The sequence below is a fragment of the Equus asinus genome, chromosome 5, assembly GCF_041296235.1.
Source record: "Equus asinus isolate D_3611 breed Donkey chromosome 5, EquAss-T2T_v2, whole genome shotgun sequence".
Lineage (NCBI taxonomy): Eukaryota > Metazoa > Chordata > Mammalia > Perissodactyla > Equidae > Equus > Equus asinus.
In genome coordinates this window covers 50,124,174-50,150,017 of record NC_091794.1, presented here as the reverse complement: position 1 = coordinate 50,150,017, position 25,844 = coordinate 50,124,174, and the positions used below count along the sequence as shown (strand labels likewise).

The window sequence follows — 25,844 nt, the reverse complement described above, 5'->3', positions numbered from 1 at the left end:
AGAAATACCTGGCGTAAGCATGGACACTCTTTTCTGCTTTCACGCCTAAGTAAGCAATCGTCTGTCTGTGTTCTTTACTGGCTGAGAGTGGCCATTAAGAAATGAAAGCGAGTTTAGATTTCACCAGCCTGTTTGGATTTGGCGACATTTTGCATTTCAAGAAACCAAGGTCAGCTCAACCCTTGTAGATTCCTCCATGATTTAAGCAAACAACCACGCTGGTGGATTTAAGGGTAAGTCATGATAATTGTTCCCTGCCTCCCATGCTTTAATTTGCCAAGGACTATCTTAATAAATCTAGTAAGGAGGGCTGTATTTCACTCTGCAAAATGCTAGCAAGTTCTGGAATGAGGTAGAATTTATCCTTATGTATACACTTAGAGAATAAAAACTTGGGTATCATCAGAAGTTAACCTTCCCGACATTAGCTGCCTCTTGCATGTGCTTTATTTTCTAACTCCAAGCAAAGCTATCATGAGAGAACTCTTGTTAGGAAATTATAAAAAACTGAACCTCATACTTCTTGTTAAAAAAAAAAAAAAGACATATTATGGGATTAATCTACCACTGCTAAGATATTCCAAATTCAAATCTTTGTCTATTCTCCCACAAAATCAAATGCTTAGTTGTATTTACCACATCAAAAGAAATGAGTTGAGTTTCTAATATCATAGAACCAAACGAATATTTCTCAAGTCTTTCTCACTTTTAGAAGCAGTGCTACGAGTAATAATTGCCTGTGACAACTGTCTGTGAAGAATATTGTGGTCAGAAATTCCAAACTTCCCCAGAACTTGGCAAGAAAATTCAGAGATTATTATTGGGTAATGACATTGGAAATAAAAAAGTATATAGAATTACAGTATTGAGCTATTAGAGTAGGGAATCAATTCAAGGAGACAAGCAAAATTTATATATTTTATTGATTTTAAATTTTACACGCTCTGCTATATAAGTAAATCTTTTGTAGTAATTCTAAAGCTTTGAAACATTGTAAATAACCACTGTGGGGAGCTCAGAATAGCCATTTTTTCATCCTGAAAGTATTTAGCCTTTAATGCATATTAGGAGAAATTGGGGTAATGAAATACCTTAAAGCTAACTTAAGTCAGAGCTAGTGTGGTTTTTTTGGTCTCCAAAGAGTGAGCATGTATCAGGTAGTGAAGTAATTCCAGGTAGCATTGTACTTAAGGGAAAGCGTAATTAAATTGATCCTATTGTGTTACAGAAATCCAACATATCCTGTGTAAACTCAGAAACAGGTGGCTCTTTGTAAAAAGTAACTGGCTGTTAACCAACAGAAGTAAAGTTTTCTCACACAAGAACAGCGACAGGAGAGGAAAACACTGACACAATGGTTGACTCAGGATTCCATAATCAAGAAGCAGATGGAAGGTGAAAGAACCCCCCTTGCGTGTTCCATGTACCTGAATCCAAACGCCTCAACCCTGGGCATGGGGTGAGTCTGATTGCAGACAGGCATTTGAGTAAGCCAGTCAGGTTCCTAGGGCCTGCCACCTCTACTAAAAATAATTGCAGGCTGGGAAATTTGTAATTTTCAATCATATACGTAATAGAGAAAATGACAGACATGAAGGGGGTGGGAGGAGTTTTACATTTTTATTGCACTGATCCTGACTGACACTTAAGAAAACGTTTTGACACATTCAAGTGTGAGCAACAAATCTGTCCACCGATTCATAAGCCACATATTTACTTAAAGAAGCCTGGCCCAATAAATGTGGATCAAAATCCCAAGTGCTTAAGTCCATAAGATTCCTTAAGGTGAACGAGCACCAGCGGAATACATTCTGACCTTCCTAAGATGAGTAAAGATTTTTTCAAGGATTTATTTTCAAATAAATATGTAACCTGCTTATAGCTTTTTTTTTTTCGCATCTGTACCCTATTTTCTTTCAATTTTTTGAAGCCGCAGATCTACCTTTCCAATACTTAAACTTGCGTGAATATAAAAATGAGTGCAGGAATCAGGGTACTGAAACCAAATTACTTTGTGCAATTTTGACTTATATTTACTCGGAGCACATCCAGTATACTTGTTTAGAAACCCTATTTGCTCTGAAGTCTGATATTTTTTCTCATTGTGGCACTCCTCACACACACACAAGGCCACATAAAATAATGATTCTACGCATTTACAAGGACCTGAAGGAAATGTTGGGTATCCTAAAACACAGCAGATGCAGATGAAAGAAAATAGTCTCCATATTTATTAAAAAGAGACAAGAGTCCTGTATTTCTTCAGGTTTCTAATGTGAGCTATGGAAAGAGAATGGAAATCAAAATCATTGTAACTATTAACACTTAAAGGTTGGGCAATGAATCATTATAGTATCTTAAAATGAGAAACCTTCTCAAAACTGGAACTTTCTAAGCCACCCACCAGCACAGGCAACCTTTGTGTGTTGGAGACGGGGAGGGGAGCGCTCTGGGGGGCGGGAAGCGAGTGGGAATTGTAGGGGAGAAAAGCAAAGGAAAGAAATCCAACTCAAGGACCTTGAAAAGTTAATTTGGAAACTTTTGTTAGTGACTTTGGACTTCATTAAACTCCATGTATCACTATAGCAGCATGATCTCAACAGTTTGAAAGGTATTTGTCATCAGCGAAAGAAAAACATTATTTTTAAAGGAGTAAAAAGATTGATGCATCGCTGCGGACTACTTAAGCCCCACGCAGCTTCAGTCTTAGTATTAATCTAAACGTGATGGCTTTTGCATACGGCGCATAATTAAACATTTTCTTTTCAGAGCTTTATAGAATCCCCATATGTTTTTAATGGCATCATCTGAATGTTTTTCTTAATAATTCTGGCAGCCTGCTCCTGAATCTTCAAGTTTGGTTTTTGTTCCTAATATCTTTTCTACAGAGGCTGCATTGTGCCAGAGATTGAATAAACCTCTGAGAGCCCCATCGTCAAGGAAGACACACACAGATTCACACATGCTCACACTCTGCCTTCCCCTCACTCTTCGTTTACAATCTGTGTTGCTATTGGCACTGGGAAAAGGTATGTGAGAAAGAGAAGGCAAGGAAAGAACACAGGGCTCCGTGTCACAACTTCGCTCCACCATGTGGCGTGGCCCCTGTCTCCTCTTTAGTAGGACTCTGCTAACTCATGTTATGTCTGTCTGTCTGCCTGTCTGTCTGTGTCTATTCATTCATATGTTTAGTTAGCATATTTAGGTGTGTGCAAGCCAATGGGGTGGGATGACTTTGGCAGCTGCAACATATGGTTTGCCTAACACTCTGGGGCTGGACATACCGTAATTTGCTGACTCAATACCGACTGCCTCATGGGACCAGACTTTCTTCTTTCGAGCAGTGCTCCATTTTCTGAACCAAACCCCTTCAGACACGACCCATAAAACTGAAATAATGAAATGTTCACCATTTGGCTTACTCAGCCACATTTTGAGCTGTAAATCAGAATCACTTCCATTTCAGGTGGTATAAATGCAACCAGTGATCCAGCATCCATCCAGGAGGGAATGTCGGGATACAATAATAAGCTGAGATTCTAATATCCATGTCTACCCAGGACCAGTGCCCATAGTCTCAAAACGTAGAACGTAAGAGCCTCTACTTGAAGAATAAGTAAATCAAAAAGAAGAATGTGCCCCATTGTTGTTCAAATGTAGCTTTGAATTTGCTTTATCCCAACATAAATTTAAATTCTGGAAATTGACAAAGACAATAAATTACTCACATTCGAATCATAAGTCTCCTTTAGATTGAGTGTTTGAACTCAGATCCAAGTTTCAAAATATAATATTTTTTTTAAAAAGAGTGTTCTCACACTCTTTCCATATTTGTCATCTTGAAATCTGATGACGTGAATGAACAAAATGGAAATAGTAACCAAAACGGCTTCCTTATGCTATTTTCCTCATTGAACTTCATTTATTTACAGATGGCCAGGTGGCTATGAGAGGATTTGAAATGGTCCTATTATTAAGAACTGAGCTTTATCAAAAATTTTAAAGAAGTGGTGCATTGCAGAATTCCACAGATGATGTGCCTTAAATAGAAACAACCACCTTGGAAAGTCTTAAAACATATGCAGGCAAACACAGGCAGAAACAAATAATCCAGGAATGGGAATACTGGTGTTCACCGGTACTTCTAACATTTGTTGTTGAAACTTGACTGAGACAACAATAATCTTTAATAGCCTCTCTTTTTAATGGTTCCCAGTAAACAAAAACAATTTTAAAAAAAAAATCCCAAACCTTACTTTTTCTTCACCTAAATTGCTGTACGTGAATTTATAACGTGGTAAATTCAATAAAAAATAAGGTTGTGGAAATGAAGTGATTGAATAAAAATAAAAAGTAAAGTTTAAAAAAAGAAAATCGGTTGACTTTCCTCCCCATCCAGACACCATTCCTGCGGCTAGTCTATCATCCTGGTCTATGGAAGGAGCTCGAGAGAACCAAAGCCACAGGGTCTAACAAGCTCATAGTCCACTAGAAACTGTCATATCAGGACTCCTATTGGGCAGCCACTCAGCTGTGCAACCTTGGTTAAAACCCAGAAGACATTTCTCAAAAGGCTTTGAGTCATGAAAACCAGCAGGATGATGACACTTCTGATCTATCTAAAATTTGATTGAGGAACCTTCCCTATGCTTCCAGAGCAATCGCACACATGAAAATAGCTTGGTGATGTCTCCATATTTGAAAAAACTCTCCCCCCAACTCAGGAACAACTGCCAAGGCTTCCCACATCCAGATGTCAGAGCACTTACCATCACAAACGTAATCCATAGGAGCTGAATTGACGGCACCCATGACTCCCTGCTCTTCCTCAGCATTTGAAAATCAGTTGGTACAGATGAACCCCACTTGTAGGTCTGAGAACAATTCTCAATCCAAGCAATGAGGAATTTTAAGAGTCCTAGGTTGTTAGCTAGCAGGGCCTGATTGTCAGTGACTTTTCCCTTGGTTTTAGGAGCTGAGTGCTAGCCTTTCCCATTGGAACAGAGCAGGGCCCCAGCCTCGTGCCCTAGGGCAAATGACTAGATCCCTGCTTTTGTACTTGCCCACTACCCAAGTTCTTCTAGGACTGAGGCCTACCTTATCCTGTCTTCCTCCATGCAAACATTTGCCAGGTACTACTTGATGTCAGGCACTGCGCTGGGCGCTGGGAGAAGAATGAGAATAAATAGGTCACTGTGCCCATTCTCAAAGAACTCACAGTAGAGAGAGGACAAAGATATAGTCTAAGTACGCTGCAAGATGATGTGTTCTAACAGACACCGAAACAAACTGATAGGGAGAACAAAAGTGGGGATTGCTAATTACGCTGGGGTGGAAACAAGAATATCTCACAAAAGAGGTGACATCACGTGGTAGAAAAGGCAGAGGGGCAGAGAGTTAGAAATGCAAGCAGGGCCTTCTCAGAAGGGAGCACACGTGTACAGAGGTGGACCTGTGGTTCTCACACTCCATGCTCAGACGAATCACATGGGGGCACCTCTTAAGATGCAGACTGCTGGGCCTCACTCTCAGATTTGGGTTTGGCTGGTCTAGCACGGGGATGTGGCGTCTGCATCTTTAACAGGTAGGTAGGTCTCAGATCACACTTTGAGAAACACCTGACCAGGGGCATAAAGGGACATGATGTCTGAGGGATGAGAAGAAATCCAACATAAACAGCACGTGGACTGGGGGATGCGAGGTGGATTGATACATAAAGCAGGTCAACCAGAACTGAGGGAGATTGTCACGTCTTCCAGGCACCTGTGAAGCCCTAAAAATGAGACTCTAGGAAGTTTCAGATACCAGAACTGCCCTCAGAGCTGTACAAGGGCTGGATCCAGTCTCTACAGCTGTGACCCTTGGGCATCCACAACACAGCAGCAGGGACGGGGAAGAAGGCTTGCCTGATCCCAGACAGCCCAATGTTCCAGTCCCAGCCCTGCCACTTACTGACTATGTCCTCTTGGCAAGTTATTTAACCACCTTGGGCCTCAGTTTTTCCTGTGCAAAATGGGTCTAATAGCATCAAAATAACAAGGTTGTTGTAAAGATTAAATGGTATAATACGCATGTAATGCCGTTCTCAGTACCTTACATGTAGTATTTTTTATTTTTTTTTTTTTAAGAAGATGATTAGCCCTGACCTAACATCTGCCACCAATCTTCCTCTTTTTGCTGAGGAAGAGTGGCCCTGAGCTAACATCCGTGCCCATCTTCCTTTACTTTATATGTGGGACACCTGCCACAGCATGGCCTGACAAGCGGTGCATAGGTCCGTACCCAGGATCCAAACCAGTGAACACCTGGGCCGCCGAAGCAGAACGTGTGCACTTATCTGCTGCATCTTGGGGCCAGCACCTGTAGTATTTTTTTAATAATAGAAATTTAATTACAATATCTAATATTTATTGAAAATTCAGGTAAACAGAGCAAAAAAAAGTATAAAGAAGATTTCAAGTTTAGAGTCACTGTTTGGCTGCATGAAGATCTCGAATTTCCCCATGACTGAGTGTCCCCTGCCAGTCATCAGAGAAACCCTAAACGTCACCTGACTGTTGGCACTTCAGATCCCCCAGACTTGTTCTCCCATTTTCTGGGTCCCATCCCAGATCTCCAGCCTCTCTCTAGAGTTGGATGCTCCCTAGTCTCACACAGTTTACATGCCCACCATCGCCACCAGCAAACCTGACCATCTTCCACAGGCTCTCTCTCTTCTCATCACACATAATCCCAAACCTCTCCCAGCCCTTATTTGTGAGAGTTGGCACTGTGCCTGCAAACAATTAATTTATCTGCCAAAGATGCACTTAACTGACTGTCCTATGTGGTTCCTGATCTCTATGGCACAAACAAACCAAAGCAGAGAATGAGCAGGCCTGATACTGAGGATGGTGGATAACTTTACCTTGAATCCTTGTCTCTTCTTTATACTAACAAAAGTATGACTCTAAATTTAAAGGATACTCTGGAGATTCAAGACGTTTTCCTCTCCCTTCTCTCCTTTGAACCTCTCCATAATCACATGAGAGAGACAAGACATTCCTCCCATTTCACAGAAGGAAAAATATTGAGCTTCAGAGAAATTAGGTAACTTAGTCATATGGCCACTAAACTACAAAGCCTTGAACCCGGGCCCCCTGACTCCTGATGCATGTGCTCTCTGTTAGTCGACATCATCTGCTACCTCTCATTTTCCACTTACTTTGACCTTCATCAGGAGAACTAACGAACGTTCATGGGTCCAACTCTTCCACTTAAAGGATTATAAGTTTTGAGTCACACGAAAGTAAAGCCCATACAGCAGTATAACCTAACAAATAGCTCTATTAATCTACTTCTTAAGAAGAAGCCATTAATTCTAAAGACATTGAAGAACCAATTGGGTTCTTTTTTTGGACCAATGGGGAGCGCAAATATTTGGAGCCCAGCTGTCATGATGATAGAGTAGAAAGAACAGGTTTTGGATCAGAAGGATCTGGGTTCACAATCCTGACTTTATAACTCAACTGGTTGCATGATCTTGAGAAAGTTCCTGAAAATCTAGTCTGATTTTTCTCATCCTTAAAATGAGGATGATCACCCCTAATATCAAGCATGATTATATGACAATAGCTACCACAAGCCTAGCTCAGTAATCACACAGAGGCCATTAACAATTGTTGGCCCACTTTCCCCTAGACCGATGTCATAAACTTTAACATGCATGAGAGTTTGTTAAAACACAGGTCACTGAGTTACCCCATCCTGAGTTTCTGACTCAGTAGTTCTGGAATGGAACCTAAGGATTTGCATTTCTAACAAGTTCCCCCAAGTGAGGCTGATGCTGATGCTGCTGGCTCCAGGGATCACACTTTGAGAACCACTGCTCTCAAGCCAGACAAGTATCATGTAGACATGGAGGCAGAAGTCACTGGGTAAAAATCCGTACCCTAGAATAGTCATGCCAAGCTACTAAGTGTCGATCACCAACTCACAAGCAAAGCCAGCTAGGAAAACAGAAGCCAAAGACAGCCGTAATCCTGACCTCTTCATGGACTCAGTGTCGTGGACTCATTAGGGTCAGAAGACTCTGAGCTGAGTAAGCACTTTGTCTACAACTCCTTGTGATTACTTTGTTTTCACTTAAGATCTTCAGAAATTCCTACACAAGGATTTCCTATTTCCATTCCTAGAAACCTCGCTGCCCTGTAAACTGTCACTGAAAGTCCCTGAAAGCAAGTAGACCAGCGCTTATAAGATCTAGGATCAGAGTCTGATTGAGGATGCGCAACCGAACCCCTCACTGGGGTTTCTGCATCGCCGGCACCTCAGTCACTCCCCTGGCCCCCACCCCCCCCCCCCCACACACACACACACACACACAAATCTGCAGAATCTGAGCATCTTTCAGGAGTGCAATTAGGGCAATCATTTAAGAAATGCACCAGCAATAGCTCATTTTTACACATAAACCTTTTTCTTAAAGGGAGTGGCAGATTTTGCTTCTTGAAAGGAATAAAATAACAAGAACAAAACCCCAGAAAATACGTTAACCCTGTTTTATGAAGGTGGTATAGACAGTATATTCTCTTTTGTTTCCAGATATGAAGAATACATAAAAATGTGATGAACAGGCTCTGGCATATATATCGTTCTGTTCTTGTGAAGAAATTTGTAATATATCTCTATTTTGCTGCAGCCGGATTCCACTGAGTCATCAATTTCCACTGTATTATCCAATGTTCTGCTCAGTTGGAATATTAAGCAGCCACCAGATTCTGAACTTTGCATTTCCACACATTCGGCCCTTCACTGATCAAGCTTTGTTTCTCTGTGATTATATATATATATCAGACCCTGGAATCAACTTTCTTTGTTTTATCAAGACCTGGTGTGCAGTGATTCTGATTTATCATTTTTACAACAGTCTCTTCCCTGCGGGCTCCAGGTCGTGATGGTGGCATTGCTACGATTTATGGCGGGGATTGTTGACGGAAAATGTATGCTCTTTTTGATTTTCCTTCTTCCCAACACCTGGTTCTTATTTTCCCAACTCTAGCTTCTGCCATTTGAAGCGTTATTTACCATTTGCTGAAATGCATCAGTTTATTTGGTGGGATGTGTAAGGCAGAGGATGGATTTTGCACCTGGCTATGATTTCTCCTCTTATCAACCCAATGCTGGCTTTTTTTACATTTTGTTATGTTGTTAGGAACCTGGAGTTCAGATCCATTTCTCACTGGTTTCTCTTAATCTGCCACGACATATTAGTCCTCTCAGAAAGGAAAAGAAAATGTGGGCTGGTTCGGTTCCTCACGGAGGATTTTGAATTCTCTGTGACTCTCACTGTAGGTGGTCACCTCCCTTTCCAACCTGGACACGTTATTTATTACTTAGTGAAGGCTCCTCTCTCTCAGAGTCCCAGAGCAAGGCTAATTTTTCTTTCGAGTCTAAGAACGCTTCAGAACAACTTGGCGAAAAGTAGAGCCTTCGAAGCCTATTCGGAATCCGTTTCCAGTATTGAAGGTAACTTTGAAAGGTGGAGATGAAACAAACAAAGATGCTCACACCTGAGAAATGTTTGATTCGAAGACTGACATGTAGGTCTTCTCTCCAATGCAAATCACAAGCCAATAGAGACTATTTTTCCACCAGAAACTGAAGACGCCCGGAGTGCTCTCTCCTTCTTTGGCCTCCCCTAATGCATCCAGCAGAGCGCTGGGCACTGTGAACGCCTTGTCAATGTCGATTTCTGTTGCCACTTTTAACCAGGGTTTTGTTAATCTATATACTTCTCCAAGATGTCAGGTAGTTTGGGGTATAATTTAAAAGGGACAAATACTTAACACGGCCTTCACCTGCCCCTGCACTTATTCCTGAAAACAGAAGTCGGTTTCTTGAATTGTCGTATTTAAATTTAAAAAAATTGTGGGGCCAGCTCCATGGCCAAGTGGTTAACTTCGCACACTCCGCTGCAGCGGCCCAGGGTTCGGATCCTGGGCGCGGACATGGCACCACTCATCAGGCCATGTTGAGGCGGTGTCCCACATCCCACAACTAGAAGGACGTGCAACTAAGATATACAACTGTGTACAGGGGGCGTTTGGGGAGATAAAGCAGAAAAAAAAAAAAAAAGGAAGATTGGCAACAGTTGTTAGCCCAGGAGCCAATCTTTAAAAAAAAAAATTGTGAAATAGGTCAATCAGACATGCTCTGGTGAAGACAGCTAATAACCCCCCAGGATTGGTGCCCAGACCTAACAGTTTTCCCAGGACAGTTCCTGTTTATGCTTGTTATCTCAGTGTAATTATTAATAGTGGCATCTTTCACCCTCAAAAGTGTCCTATTTAAGATGAAAATTGTATAGTCCTCCTATCCTGTATCCTCCGTCCCCCGCTTCTTCCTTTCAGTAACAAATCCCCTGGGGAGTTTTATTTGACAGGATGCTTGTCTGCCCAGCTTGAAACTGCATTTCCCAGTTTTCCTTGCAGCCCGGTGTGGCCAATTATTTAAATAACAAACAAGCACATAGCGCTCGCCGTTTGCCAGGCACTGCTCTAGGTACCCTGCAAATTAGCACATTTAATCCTCATCCTATGAGCTAGGTGCTATTTCATCATCCCCACTTTACAGATGAGGAAACAGAGAGGTTAAATAATTTGCCCGAGTGGCAGTGCTGGGATATGAACCCCAACAGTCTGATTCCAGAATCTGTGCTCTTAACCTGCTACCTCCAAGTGTGACCAAGCGCCGGCCAATGAGATGTGGGAAGAAGTGACATGGGCCACCACTCCATCTCATCCTAAAAAAGGAACCTCGTGGTCCCCCACTCTTTCTATCCTCTTTCCCTCAGCATCCCTTGGTGCTGATGAACATACAGAGACAACACTCCAGGGGTTGGAGGAGCCACAAAAACCAGAGATCTGGATCGTTGGCCAACCTCACAGAGCAGAGTGCCATCCCGCCCTCAGCTGCCTGCTACCTTGGGGTGGTGTGTGTGAGGGAAATCCCCAATCCTATTTGAGCCACTATCAGCTTGTCCCCTAACTAATACATATCCACATCCCCATCTCACAAAGCCCCACTTTATGCAGATGTCCAGAAAGTATACGGGAATATTCCATTCCAGTATCAAGATGAATCCTCTTGACCAGATCCAAACATTTCTTCCAAATGGCCCCAAGATTCCTATCTATTCTGGTGGCTGCTCCCATACTGTCAACAAGAAAGATTTCACCCCAGTTGTATATTTAATTTTTGGTACAGAGGAAATTTTCACAGGAGGCAGACGTGAAAGAGAATGTAGCTAGAGATATGCAGTCTCAGTTCTAATGCTCTCAAGCATCCAGGTGCCATCATGGCCTCGGCCCCATCCTAAAGTCATTCCAGAGCAGAGGACTCCTCACAAAGGCCTTCCTCTACCCCTGCAGGAAACAGCACCTTCTACCCTGGCCCACGGCATCCCCTCTCCCTTCCCTGTTTTGTTTCTCTCAATAGCATGAATCACCATGCAACATACCTTCTTCCCTTTACGTATAGCCCATCCCATCTGGATTATAATCTCACTGGGGAAGGCACTGTGTCTGCTTTGGTCGTTGCTTTATCCTGTTATGTGGTAGGACTCAATAAGTATTGATTGAATAAATGAGTGGAAAATGAACGAACTTAGAACAGCTGTAGCTATGTGACCTTGGGCAAGTTACTTAACTTCTCTGGGTCCCATGATAATAATCTATAATAGGGTTGTTGTGAGAATTAAAGAGATAATACACATCAAATGTGGAATCTACCTCCCAGTACATGGCCAAGGCCAATATAATGGTAAGAGTAACAAGTAATATGGTGCTCTTCACGTGCAGGCCCTGGGCTATCCACTATTATTTCATTTAATAACAGCCCATGTGTTCAGAACTACCCTCCTCTGGTACCACAACAGGAGTCCTGGTTCAGCCATCATACAGCTCTTGCCTTGTTCTGGTCCTCTTTCTGGAATTTCCTAAGAAAAGCCAGACTGCAATTTCCTGAGGTAGGACAGACCCCAGTCCTCTCTAGTGAAATCCAGATCAGATGCTGCTAGAACTCATCTTACCTTTGATAAGGAAAGACAAAACAGTATTTATTTTAGGATTAGTACCATGTCTGGTGTAAGCGTTCCTGGGTTTGGAAGTTTTTTCTGTTAAATATTTGTATTGTTTTTTATTTTTGGTATGCCTTTAAGAACGTCAGTGGCCTCTCTCTCACTAATAATCTGAGGGAGGAGTCAACTGGCTCCTTCTTCTAGGACTTTCCTCAGACCCTGCCACTGCCTCTCCTTGATAGAAGCATCTAGAACAACTCCTGAATAGTACGAGCAGACTGAGGCTGAACCTTACACTATGGAACAAAGCCATGTCCAACACCCAGCTAGGTAGTGAGACCCCTTTCCAAAAAATGAGTTGAGCTAAAGCTTAGGGGTAGCAGGAGTGTTAAATATGTATTTTTTCGTAAGGGTACCAGGATAATTTTCAAAGGGAAAAAGTCACACCCAGGTTTGTGATACTGAGTTAGCCACTTCCAACTGACCTTTCTTTCCAATTTTAACACCAACCAAACTAGAAATCATCTAGAGGATGATGGCTAAAGGAGCAGTAGCAGCAATGACAAATTTGAATGACCACTATAAGCAGGAACTATATGCCTTACATTTGCTGTTTCTAAGATTATTTTTAAACCTCGTAATCCTAAGAGTAAGTTATTATTATTGTTGTTGTTGTTGTTATCCCCACTTTATAGATGGGGAAACTGAGGCTCAGAGAAGTTGTTGCTAGCACCCAAGTTCCCACAAATAGTGAGAAGTGAAATGACGATTCTAATCCAGATATTTGTAGCTCTGATGTCCATACCCTCTCCACTGGATCTTCCAACTTTTGGCCCCTTATAATTTCAATGTGCAGGACAGTTCATGCAAATATTTCTGAAGACTAAGGATATAAAACAACTGCTCAAACTTCACCCTAACCAGAAGAATTATTTCCCCATGGGCCACCCTCTGGGATAACTGTGTGAGTTCAGCTCTCATCCAACAAATGTGCCTGCATATTCTATATGCAGATTTATATATATACTACAACTGCATTCTGCAGAATGCTGGCGACCCTGCCTGTACCTCTCACTCAGGTGTTAGTGTTAGAAATGTCTTACTAGTGAGTTTCCCTTGGCATTTTATCATCTATTGGATGGATATTTTAGAAAAGGCCAAAAGAAAACCTCTTTGCCTCACACTGACCCCCTATATACGCGTCCTCTGATTATACCCAGACCTGAATTGATAACATCAGAGAGATAAGTAGATGCAACCTGATGCTCTCTAATCTCATAAGTAGTTTTTGTTCACAAAAGAGTTTTTGTGACGTGAGGTTTCCCCTCATAGAATCTGTCAATATGCTCTTATTGACAGATGAAAGCTGGTCAATGAAAGCTAGTCTATTCCAGGTCTGGACAATTTTGAGCCTCATCCTCTTAACTCTGGTTTAATATAGTTGTTGTCGTTACTGCCTTCAAGTCAATTCCGACTCCTAGTGACCTGTGGACAGCAGAGCGGAACCCTGCCCGGTCTTCTTGCGCCATCCTCTCACCTCCTGAGGCTGTCTCAGACGATGCTCCGCCGCTATTCACAGGGTTTTAAAGGCCAGTTTTTTCAGAAGTGGGTGGCCAGCTCCTTCTTCCTCATCTATCTTAGTCTGGAAGCTCCACTGAAACCTGTCCACCACGGGTGACCCTGCTGGTATTTGAAATACCAGTGGCAGAGCTTTCGGCATCACAGCAACACGCAGTTACCACAGTGTGACAACCAACAGACGGGTAGTGTGGTTCCCTGACCCAGAAGCAAACCCTAGGCTGTGGTGGTGAGAGCGCCAAATCTTAACCACTACACCACCAGGGCTGGTTTAATACAGAGTGCTGGAAAACAGGCCACAAAATGGACATCTTAGCTATATTGATGTGGTACATGCAGTGGAACATAAAAAATAAAAACCTACACAAGGAATTCCCAAATCCAAATTCTAGTTCAAACATCTTTTTTACATTAAAAACAAAATCAAAAATAAAACTTGAGATGCCCAAGGCATGGCTGACAGAAATAATAATGATAAGATTTAGGGACATGGTTGTCACAGACTATTTCCATCAGTTTCATGGCTCTAGAACAATCGCCCCAAACTCTGTCCATGTACGAATACGGCTTACCAGAGCTTCTCAGCCGTGGCTGCATGTTTGTACTATCTAAGGAGCTTTTTAAAAATAATAAGACCTGGAGCCCCATCCCCAGATATTCTGACTGAGGTGGGCTGAGGTGGGGTCTAGGCATCAGGACTAGTTTAAAAGCACCCCAGATGATTCCACTGTGCATCAGGCCTGGAAACCCCATTCTAGACAATTCCTCACTGAGATGCAGTAACTCCCCTGTCCCTGACTCATGGGTGTAACTGCCTCCAGCTGAATAAAACTTCAGGGGAATCATTTACAGCCAAATTTTTTTCTCGGCTAGTCTAACTGCTGTATTCAACCTGTGCCTAATTATTCACTTAATCTCTTCTGATTCCTCTCCAAATGTAATTTTTTTAAGACAACCCATAATTCTCTGAACACTCTGACACATTAGTTCCTTGAATAATCCCTTAAAACATCACACCAGCCTTTTTTGTTCTTCAGTGTCAGGTTGGGAAGACATACGGTTCACTTCTGTCTTGACAACTAAGTTAAAGCAAGTTACCGTAAACTCTCCACCCTCAATTTGCAAAACAGACAAGTTGAATTATTTAATATCTTTAAAATCCTCAGAAAGACTATAGTATAACACAACCTGGAACAGAATCACAACTCTGCTGCCCACTGGCTGTGCAACTTTTAGCAAATCATGATCCCTCTCTGAACCTATGCTCACTCAGCTATAGAGGAATGAAAGAAATCCGAGTTGTTAAGTCTGGGGTTCTCTCCCAATGTTGAAGTTCTAAATTTAATATCAATCTGATGAACAAGAAACCGCTAGGTACAGTGATGTTAATTAACTGGTGGTACTTAAAATTCAATTGCTGTTTCCTCTTGCTACCCCACCAAAAGAGCCTTGCTCAGTTTGGGCCAAAGCAACATAATAACAGAATTAAAGTGGATCCTGCATATTACAACCAGGGAAGAGTCGCTGTGGCTTCTTCTTTGCAACAGACAAATATGTTCTGTAAATGTACTTACATCACAAAGAAAACTCAAGTCTGGTAAATTAAACGTTTATTTCAGAATTTACAGTTTCACTAAAGAAAAGACTCACAAAACCCCAGAAATGGAGGACACCTTGAAGAACCACTTCATATATTCCTCTGTTACCACTTCATTGATTCCATATATTCCTCTATACACATAAAACTACACTGTTCCAGAAGAAATATAGTACAGCTCTCTGTTGTTTAAATATATTAATAGATGAATTCTGACAACGTTGCTTGAGCCAAGGCCCCACGGCACGTTTGTTGAGGAATTCTGATTGTGCTGTTCTCTTGTCAGATGCCTGTGATTCATTTGCGTGTATACAGCCTCAAAAGATCTTTTGATACCAAAGAGCCCCGATTCCTTTAGCCTTTCCCCACAGGATCTCAACTTCTAAAATCCCCATTGAACCTCAAATTCTCTACACCCACCTTACATTTTAGAGCCTGCTTTGAGCTCTGCATCACCTGCCCCTAAGATACCTTCAACTGAACATGCAATTCAACATGTCCCACCATGCTGTCCTCTTCCAATGTCTTTTTATACTCATAAATGGCACCACCATCCACCCTTCTGAACCAGCCAGGAAACCAACTCTACATCCACTTTTTCCTTACTCCATCATCAAACACTCACCAAGATTTTGTCCCCTAAATATGTTGTGAATTCATCACTTCTGTCTATTTCCATCACCCCGGTCCAAAGAGCCATCCATTCTCTTCTGGATGCTGGAAGAGCCCCAACCAGTCTCCTCCTCAGATCCACTCTCTTTAGAGCACCAGAGTGATCTTTTAAAAACATCTATCAGACCATAGCATTTTCCTGCATGAAACCCATCAATGACTCCTGAGGGCTCTTAGAATAAAGACCCATATCCTTAGTAGGGCCTTCAAGGTTCGGTGTAACCAGACTTCTCCCCTGGCAGCAGCCTCACCAGTCACATCCTAAACTGCTGTCCCCTCACCTGCAGCCTCTCCTTCGCTCTTCAGCTTCCTTACTTTAGAGCTTTGCACATGCTGTTCCCTCTGCCCTAATGCTGTCCACCCCCTTCACCCTTCAGAGCTCACCTCCCAGGCTGTTTCTGCTCTCTCTATTACACTCTTACACCGCACCCACCCTGCTCTCCTCCTGCATCTCACATACCACAATTCTTAGCATGCTTATAATTATTTGATTAATTGTGTTAATTATTTCCTTTCTAGGGACCCTGTCTGCCTTGTCCACTGTTCTCTCTCCAGTGCCTAGCACCAAGTGACTTGCACATAGTAGGCATTTTATGTTCTAATAACCTTCTGGTAAATGGTTGACTTCTTCTTTCATATTAGCTTATCCCCTCCATGCATTTTCCCCTCTCCCTTCACTGCCAAATTTCTTTAAAGACTAGTCTATACTATCTGCCCCCATAACACCCCCATTTACTCATCAAGCCACTAAAATTTGGAGTCCTCAGCTACAACTCCAGTGAAACTGTTGGCGCCAAAGTTCACCAACGAAAGCTGAAGATCTTAGGGGCTTTTTCTAGATTTACTCCTACTAAACATTTCTGTGACCTTTGACACTATGGACAATTCCCTCCTGTTTCCTTTACGCAAAAAGTCATAACGGGCAGTTACTCTGCTGCTGGCCCTGTGATTAGAACATGGTCCTTTCTCTCATTGAGCCCAGTGAGAGAGCCAGTCAAGTCAATAATCACAAATAGGCAACTATGGCTACGCAAGTGTTATGAAGAAAAAGTAAAGAGCTAGGAGAGTATGAAAGGCTGGGACTCTGCATTTGCCCTCCTATTTTCCTCTGATCATGCCCTTTTTGCTTCCCTGGCTGGATTCTCCTCTGCATGTCCCATAAGCGTTCGCAGGCCAGGATTCTATCATATTATACTGCTCTTCTCACGTCCACTCTCTCTCTTCCTGTACTCGTGGCCAAAGACCCCCAAGTCTTGATCTTCAGGCTTAATTTTCCAGCTACCTCTTGAATATCTCCTGGATGTTCCATAGGCACCTAAAATGGTGCATTTCAAATAAATTAAATGTTTCCCAGTCCTTCCTCTGCTGTTGCCTCTGGCACCAGTCACGTGAACTAGACAATAAACACCCCTGAGATTTTTGTCTCCCTTCCCCTGCCCCTACAGCAATCAGGGAGTTGTCACGGTTCTGCCTTCTAAATATCTTGTCATTTGACCTGTTCTCCACGCCCAGTGCCACAACTTTTGTTCACGCTCCTCATCTCTTCCCTGCATTACTGCTGCGGCCCCCTCCCCGCACCCCTGCCTCCAATCTCCCCCAACTCTCATCATTGGCTTTGCTGCCACCCACATTTAATAGGGCCATGTCATTGCGCTGCTTAAAAGTCTGCAGTGCCTTTAAGATATGGTTCATATTCCTCACAGTCCGCTTCATAGTCAGATCCTGCCTGTCTTCTCTCCTGTCTTATTCTTTTGTCATTCATTCACTGCACAAATATTCACTGAGCACCTAATATGTCACAGGCACTATTTTAGGTACTGGAGATAAATCAGAAAACATGGCTATGTCTTCATCAAGTCCCACACTCAAGTGCCGTAATCCACATCACACGCATCACACACACACACCTGGTCTCCAGCAATTTGGAATCTCTCATCATTTTCTACATGACCCATGTTCTTTCAGGCTTTCATATAATACCTCCACTGGCTAAAAGACCCTTTTCCTTCCTCTCAGACATATTTGTACTCCCTGCAGACTCAACATCAAATTTAACCTCCATGAAGCCTGCAGGAATTCCTCCGGCAGAGTTAGACACACTCTCTTCTCTGCGTGTCAGACCAACTTGAACATATCTCTTTCACATGTACTTCCTTTTCACAGTTCGTCTCCATTACTAACAGTCCTTGAAGGGTAGGGTACCATCTTCTGCCAGTGCACATTCTCAACTAATTTTTTTACTGAAAAATAAATGAATAAACATGTTCCATTATATCTTTTAGAGGAATAGTCCACAAACCGTACTGTGCATTAGAATTCATTAAGGATCTTGTTGAGGGGCCAGCCCAGTGGCGCAGCGGTTAAGTCCGCACGTTCCACTTCTTGGCGGCCAGGGTTCGCCGGTTCGGATCCCAGGTGCAGACATGGCACTGCTTGGCAAAAGCCATGCTGTGGTAGGCATCCCACGTATAAAGTAGAGGAAGACGGGCATAGATGTTAGCTCAGGGCCAGTCTTCCCCAGCAAAAAGAGGAGGATTGACAGTAGTTAGCTCAGGGTGAAACTTCCTCAAAAAAAAAAAAAAAACAAAATAAAAAGGATCTTGTTGAAATGCTGATTCAGACTCAGTAGGTCTGGGGTGAGCCCTGACAATCTGCATTTCTAACACGCTCCCAGGGGATGCCAATGCAGCCTGGGGATGCCGATGCAGCCAGCCTAAGGATCATACTTTGAGGAGCCAGGCTTTCGAACTTAGTGATTATGAAACACAGAAAGTGAGGGTGGCTGAGAATTCTTCTTGCATAAATTAAACAAACAAAAATTAGTTCTGCTTCACATCTTGTCTATCAAATCTGCGAGACATCTTGACAGCAGTCAGCTTCCTGAAATGCTGGAAAGAAATGTGGTTGTTGTAACCTTTCCCTAGTTGGACAGCCCACTCCGTGCGCACTCTCCAGATCCTCCGGGAAGCCCTAACTGAGCTCATTCACCGGCTTCTGCTTGTTGCAAAAGCCCAATGCCTATCTTTGTTTCCAACTCTACAGATGGCTCCAATGTGTTCTCTTGTCATCTCTAGCATGAACACAGGCCCCCAAACTTCCCTGCCAAGAGTCGGTGGCACAGGACCGCTCCGTTCTTCTTGCACTCTCTCTGTTCTAAGGCAACAGCGCTAGCTGCCATTCAGGGCGTCACTTTTCAAGCCGTCTTGCCTCATTGAGAGAAGCCTTGGCACTGGCTCGCTGCTCTGCCTGGCCAGCACACCTCTCCTCGGCCCAGCATCCTTTGCACTGCAACAGTAGCCTTCAGGGACTCACAGGAGCCGCCTGAAAGGCAATCCCAGTTTTAGCAAAAAATTTTTCCTACCCTCGGAATTCTGAGATGCTACTGGGGATTTACAAGTTGTTTTAAGGCTGTTTTAAAGACAAACTTATGGTATTTACATAGATATATGGGACTGTGTAAAGCGCTGTGTGGTTCTTTATAAAAGGTACAGTATAAATGTTCTTGTATTACTAGAAGGATTATATAAAAGATGTGAAAACATGTTTTGACCAAGCAGTGGTATAGATGGCCACAGAATATAATGTATCCATTGTCAAGAAATCCCCACCAGAGACCTCTGAAATCTTACATTGATTGAGTTGTGTTGGATTTGAAACACACTGAAAATTTTCCAAATGGTAAAATATTAAATATACTCTTTTTTAAAATATTTACCAGTTAAACACTAAAGTACTGTAACTGGCTGACCTTTCTCAGCAGTTTTTGTTCTACATTTCCAAAAGCAGCCAGAAAGGGATTGTTTTCTTTTAATGCTTTGTTTTGTCTTTTAGGAAAAAAGATCCGACTTATTTTGAGCATATGCGCCCCCCTCCGCCTATGCAATAACATCATAATGGCAGAATAATCACTGTAAACAATGCCCTGGGGATTTAGTTGGCTATGGCAGGGGACTCTAGGAGCCAATTTCAGTGCTTTTCTTAACTACATCATTGCATTTTTGTCTGCGAGTGGATGAGAAGGGTCTCCTTTTAGAGCAGGTTGATGGAAAGTGCTAATTGTTGACACATTAGCTAATTGTTATGATTAGCCCCTGCCGTTTTTTCTTTATTCTAAAAGTCAAGATCTCAACTGGGAAGTATGAAGATGCTTTATTACAACAATGCTAGGAAAACATTCAAACAATGAGAGGCTAATCTTCAGAAGCATTCAATCCGGTGGCAACTGGACAGTCATGCCTTTAAAGAACAGACAACCAGCAGGGAAAAAAAATACCCTCACTGCTGCAGCCACCCAACAGTGCAGACATAAGGGTTCTGGGTTATCATTAATGATCTGTTTTTATAAACTCACTGTCTTTGGAAAGTTGAAGCAACTCCAAACCAAATAAACCACAGGCAAGCCATAATGGTCTACTGACAATTGAGGCAGTTTGGCCTCCACGATAATGTGAACCTGTAAGGTATCACTTAGATGTTGCTCTATTTTGTAAAATTCAAGATGGGGTATTCAAAATTGGGGTCATTCTCAGCTATAGTTCAACTTGAGAAAACAAGAAGGTATGAATACCAAAATGTGCGTGTTCTTTAACATTTGGAGAAAAGGAGAGAGAGGAAATCCAGTAGAAAGAGAAAGTAACAAGAAATAACATGGCAGGGTCAATTCTTGGCTCCGGCCACTGAATGAGTCATTATTCTATGCCTCATCCAGATGACTTGTAAAGGCAAGCAAATATGTATTATTTGCTATAGGAATAATTTGACTTCATACAAAAATATTCTTTGACTGAATTTTATTTTATTTAATTAATTAATTTATTTTTTGGTGAGGAAGATTAGCCCTGAGCCAACATCTGTGCCAATCTTCCTCTACTTTATGTGGGATGCCGCCACAGTCTGGCTTGATGAGCAGTGTGCAAGTCCACACCCAGGATCCAAACTGGTGAACCCCGGGCCGCTGAAGTGTAGCGTGCAAACTTAACTACTACCCTACCAGGCTGGCCCCTGTTTGACTAAATTTTAATTTTTAAAAATTCAGACACTATTAAAATCAATGCACAATTATATCATAATAAAATGTGTTCATTTTATATTTTAACAAATGGAAAAAATACAGATAATCTTCTTAAATTATTCTCTGTTCATAATCTTCTCTAAAACACATAAATTTTACAACCCATCCATTGTCAATATCCTTACATATTCATCCTACAGTGATATTCATTTTAAACTTTGCCTGCATCCTTAAGAAAAAAGATATCCGTTTTAAGCACGCCATACTTTACTTTGTTTGTACACAGTTTGATGATTTTGAGTGACTTAACTGGTTACTAACTGTTGATTAACCCAGGTAGAGTTATTTCCAAGATTAAATGTGATCATAACTTAACGTGGCTGAAGCAGTGCTTGGTACACAGTAAGCACCTAATCGATGTTAGCTGCCATCATCATCATCATCCAAGTGACCAGTAACTGGCCAAATAGTCAGACTCGCATTCATAGAAAATGGTATAGATGTTCCCCGTTTAAGCTAAGATGTAACACAGCATTGCACATGAAAGAATTATGAGTGGTAGCTACTAAATTTTGGGGGGGGTAGCACATGACAAATCAACACTTTACTGAACACCTATTACATAGTAGGCACTCCGCTCAGTGACTTAGATGAGGGCTCTGTCTACAAATAGAAACTGAGCTCAAGTTAAATAAAGAAAAACTCTAGTAGTCTCTCCACAATTTAAATGCCCCCAGGTCAAATCTTCAGATGCTAAAGGGAAAATAAAGTTAGAAAAACCAAAAGCAAGAGGGAAATCTTAGAAAAGACATACATACAAGCCCTTATAAAGGTTTGCATTTACTAAAAAAAAATTAAGACAGTAAACAAAACCAAGGTTATAACAACAAAATCTTTCTATCCTAAATTTGTAATAATTGAATGAATTATGATTTACCTTTCTCCCTTGTTTGAACCTTTTCAGGCTCTTTCTTCTCCACAATTTCAACTAGATATTTAAAAATTTACCTTCCGGGCTGGTCCCCTGGCCAAGTGGTTAAATTTCCTCGTGCTGCGCTTTGGCAGCCAGAGCTCATGGGTTCAGATCCCAGGCACAGACCTACGCTGCTCATCAGCCATGCTGTGGCGGCATCCCACATACAAAATAGAGGAAGATTGGCACAAATGTTAGCTCAGGGTGAATCTTCCTCACAAAAAAAAAAATTACTTTGCATTGTTGCAAAGATCATAATTAAGAAGTCATTTTTTTCTCATCTCACCTGAGTGCCATCTGGCTGAGACTCAGTACTGACTCCCAGGTCTGTGCCAGAGACACAGGGGTAAAACACTTCCTTCCCTCTTCCCCACACAAATCTACCCCCTCACTGCCCCCCTCAGCTTCATCCTATCCAGATTTCATTACAAACCCCAGCCCCTGCTCTACAAACCACTTGACTTCTGTTTTCTTTTCTCAATCCCATATTTTTCTTTCTTAAATTATCCTAAAATGAATTATTTGAAATTTATATATATGGAGATCAAAATTCTCACCATATTGAAAATGTGTTCAAAAGTAAATCTTCATGCGGCCAGCCTGGTGGTATAGTGGTTAAGTTTGAGCTCCACTTTGGTGGCCAAGGATTCATGAGTTCAGATCCTGGGCATGGACCTACACATCACTCATCAAGCCATGCTGAGACAGTGTCCCACATACAAAATAGAGGAAGATTGGCATAGATGTTAGCTCAGCAACAGTCTTCCTCAAGCAAAAAGAGGAAGATTGGCAATGGATGTTAGCTCAGGGCAAATCTTCCTCACCAAAAAAAAACAACAAAAGTAAATTTTTATGTAAAGGAAGCTCTAGGTTGAGGAGGGATTACTGTGGGTAAATGAAATTAAGCTATTATTCTAAAGGAAATGCATTATTAAATTGAACCAATAATTTATTTTCTAGTTGAATTCAACTTGTTTTCCTTCCAAAATATAGATTCGTACTAACTTCTATATGTATCATTGCTATAATGCTTTTATATCTAATTCTTTAAAAACTTTAAAAACAAGAACCTAGCTATATCTCACTCCATATATTCTTCTGCATTTTTGGGAATTCTCATCCATCCATGAATTTACCTTAAGTAAGAATAACACAGGAGTAAAATCCCTGAATATTTTAACATGTTCCCTGAAAATCTATTAACAACTTTACAATATGACTATAAAATACACAATTTTCTGCAAATGTTTAACTATGTGCTAGGTAGAGGGGCTGTTTAAAAGCACATATTATCAGTGGAAACGGAGGAAAAGTAAAATCACCTACATCACCCGCCCTCATCTAACATATAAGGAAAGTAAGACATGAAGTGGTGAAGTGACTTTTGCAATGTCCACATCAGACGGTGGCCCGTAGAGTTTGAACCCATAGACCCATAGAGTTTGAACATGCTGTGACTTCTCTGGGAACAATAATGGTGCATGGCACTGGCCATCTCAAGATGCACCTCTCCTGATGTTGTGTTGGACTGTATCCAGACAACCTAAGACACGAGATAAATTACTACAAATCAGCTTTTAGATATCCTATTTCACCATCTCCGAATTTTAAGCAAAAGAAAAGGAAAGAAAGAAAAATAATAGAATTCAATCTAGGCTTATTGTAAGAGTTTGTAGTAGGTTTCTGGTGTGTCCTATCTCCAGATCTTAAGAAGGTTCATGAAGCTATCAGATACGTGACGTCAGAGCCATCAAAAGAACATGGATTCGACTATTTTAATTATGACATATAAACTTGAGTTAGATTTGTTCTACAACAGTGTAAATTTTTTATAAAGACAAAAAAGTAAAAATAATCATCACCCTGTTGAAGAACACATATTCCCAAAGATGGTCATGCTTTGTATATGTGTGTACAAACAGCCGTCATGTTCTAATAAGAACACGCGTGGGCTTTGGAGGCAAAGTAATCAGGGTTCAAATCCTGACTCTGTCACTGCCTAACCTTGGGAAGTTATTTAACAACCCTAAACCTATTTCCTCATTTTAGTGGGTTGAATAGTGTCCCCAAAAAGATATGTCCAAGTCCTAACCCCTGATACCTGTAAACAGATTCTCGTTTGGAAATAGGGTCTTTGCAGATGTAATTAAATTAAGGGTCTCAAGATGAGATCATCCCCAATTTAGGGTGGGGCCTAGATTCAATGACTGGTGACCTTATGAGAGAAAGAAGAGGGAGATTTGAGACCCAGAGATGAAGGCCTAGAGGGGACAACAGACGCAGAGATTGGAGTCACACAGCCCCAAGCCAAGGAACGCCAAGGGTAGCCTGCAGCCAGCAGAAGCTGCAAGAGGCATGGAGCAGATTCTCCCTCAGAGCCTCTGGAGGGAACCAACCGTGCCAACACCCCGATTCTGGCCTCTAGAACTGAAAGAACAAGTTTCTGTTGTTTGAAGCCACCAAGTTTGTGGTAATTTGTTATGGCAATCCTAGGAAACTAACATAATACACTCGTATTCAAGACTTACTCAGGTTGCTGTGAAGACCAAATGAGATAGTCAGAAGGCAGCTAACACAACGCCCACTCAATAAAAGCTAGCTACTTTATTCCCCTTTCTCCTTCTGGGCAGTGGGGATGGGTATGATGTAGGTTTTCTCCTGGTGTGGATTCAGGTGGGCTTTTGATCATCTTAGAGGTCTGGAGCTTCAGACCGCCAACTCTAGGGCCTCCCACCTCACTCCTCCTGCTGGGAAGTGCCAGCCTCTCCCTGATGGCATGTCAGTGTTAGCCTGTTTGTGCAGGATTCTCTTCCCAGCTGCCTGCCTGGCTCCGCCTCATGGTGTCCTTGCCCAATAAGCTGCTGATAGAGAGACCCAGGTCTACAGAGTAGGCTGGGCTAGGTGGCAGGTCACTGGCTCCTATAGTCCCAGCTCATCACTGTCTCTCTGGATGACGCCTACCTACAGTCCCTTCTGTGGTCTGACACATAACCCAAAAGCTCCCACAGATTCAGCATCCTTTTCCCTTTGGGTTTATTTACTCTTCATTTACTATTTTCTTTGACTGAGAGGTCAATATCAATGTATTAAAGCCTTTCCAACCCAATTTCATTATGCTGTTTTCTCCTTTTAGAAAAAATAGATCACATTTTTAATGCCTTCTTTTTGTTCATTTTTATTTCCTCTGGAAGATCCATAATCTAAAGGAAAGAAAAATAAGGAACCAGATCTTATTCAAGGTCTAGATTGACTATTAACTAACAATGTGTCTATGTACCACAGCAAGACACAAAAACAAACAAACAAAAAACAAGTGGAAAAAACTTTTAAATACCGTGAAACTGATTTCATGGTTTAGAAACCTAACTTGAAGTCATTTCTTTTTAGAATTATTTTTCTCTAATTAATCAAGTAAGAATTTGTGTGCAAGTAGACACAGCCAGATTGCTTGGCAATTTGAGTCTATTTCCTCCCATGCCCCAATCTCCCATCTGCAAAGTAAAGAAAAACAGCAGATCTATAAAAAAATATATATATCAGATATATCATTTGTCATGTGTAATATATATCACATACATGTCTCATATATATTTCATATATGTGTTTCATATACTTTATATATATTTCATATATATATACCCCTACTTAATTCATTGGGATGCAATTAATAGATACAACAAAGGCAAAGCACTTTTAGTTCCTTGAAATACAAGTTCTAAAACTTAAGGTGGTGTTAAAAGCTTAAATTGTCCCCTTTGCAGAAAGGAATAAACTGCCTCCACCCTCTTCCTTGTTTTTTCCCTGATTCAGGTAGATAAATTTGATAACTTAAAAGCCATACAACAGTTAGATGGAAGGGAAAATCAAGAAATATCCCCTTTGGGGCCGGCCCAGTGGCTCAGTGGTTAAGTTCGTACGTTCCAATTCTCGGCGGCCCGGGGTTCGCCGGTTCAGA

At 41.7% G+C, this 25,844-nt stretch overlaps 1 protein-coding gene across 15 annotated transcripts in view; it reads right to left on the bottom strand.

Annotated features, from left to right (window-relative positions):
* MECOM (MDS1 and EVI1 complex locus) overlaps positions 1-25,844 on the bottom strand; it is a 533,659-nt gene that overhangs the window by 403,084 nt on the left and 104,731 nt on the right. The window lies entirely within an intron of this gene.